Raw genomic sequence first — 986 nt, 5'->3', positions numbered from 1 at the left:
CGAGCAACACAGTGTCCCAACGCATACGACAAATTAGAAAACAGACAGTAGGGAGTAGAAGAACCACACGCAACCTAACAACTCCTCAGGAAAGAAGCACACCACAAAAAGAAAACCACTCCCCAGATTGCAACGACAGCAACTTGGAAGAACTTCTGAGCCTTCCAGAAAGAGAATTTAAAATTGCCATGATTAAAAAAGTGATAGATCAGAAGAAGGAAATTGAGTCCCTAAAGAGGGAAAACAATGGTCAGAAGAATGAAATTGAGTCCCTAAAGAGGGAAGTAAAAGAAATGCAGGAGATCAAAGAATTAATGGAGGAACTAAAGAACTCCGGGAAAAGCAAGGAAAGCAGAATAGATGAAATGGAAGAACGAATAAGTTCTCTTGAAGACACAGAAATAAAAAGAACCAAAACAGAAAAGGAAAGAGAAGTACGAAGGAAAAAGAATGAAGAAAGACTTCGGGAACTATCTGACTCCATGAGGAAAGGAAATATAAGAGTTATAGGAATTCCAGAAGGAGAGGAGAGAGATGTAGGAACAGAGAAAATATTCCAGGAGATAATTGAAGAGAACTTCCCAAATGCGAAGAAGGAGCTGAAAATTGATATACAAGAAGCAAGAAGAACACCAAACTTCCACGACGAAAGGAAAAACACAGCAAGACACATAATAGTAAAGCTCCCAAGAATCCAGGACAAGGAAAAAGTAATGAAGCTGACAAGAGGGAAGAAACAGATAACATTCAAAGGAAAACCAATCAGGCTGACATCAGACTTCTCTGAAGAAACACTACGGGCAAGGAGAGAGTGGAGGGACATAGTCAACAGACTCCAAGAAAACAGATGCCAACCAAGAATACTCTATCCGCAAAGCTCTCTTTCCTCCATGAAGAAAGAATATGACCTTCCCAGACAAAGAGAAACTCTAGAATTTCATTACGAATAAAACCCCCACTCAAAAATACTACAAGGAATCCTAAAG

The sequence above is a fragment of the Talpa occidentalis genome, unplaced genomic scaffold (genome assembly GCF_014898055.3).
Source record: "Talpa occidentalis isolate TD23 unplaced genomic scaffold, MPIMG_talOcc4v2.1 talOcc4.14, whole genome shotgun sequence".
Classification (NCBI taxonomy): Eukaryota; Metazoa; Chordata; class Mammalia; order Eulipotyphla; family Talpidae; genus Talpa; species Talpa occidentalis.
Note: the sequence above shows the minus strand (reverse complement) of the source record.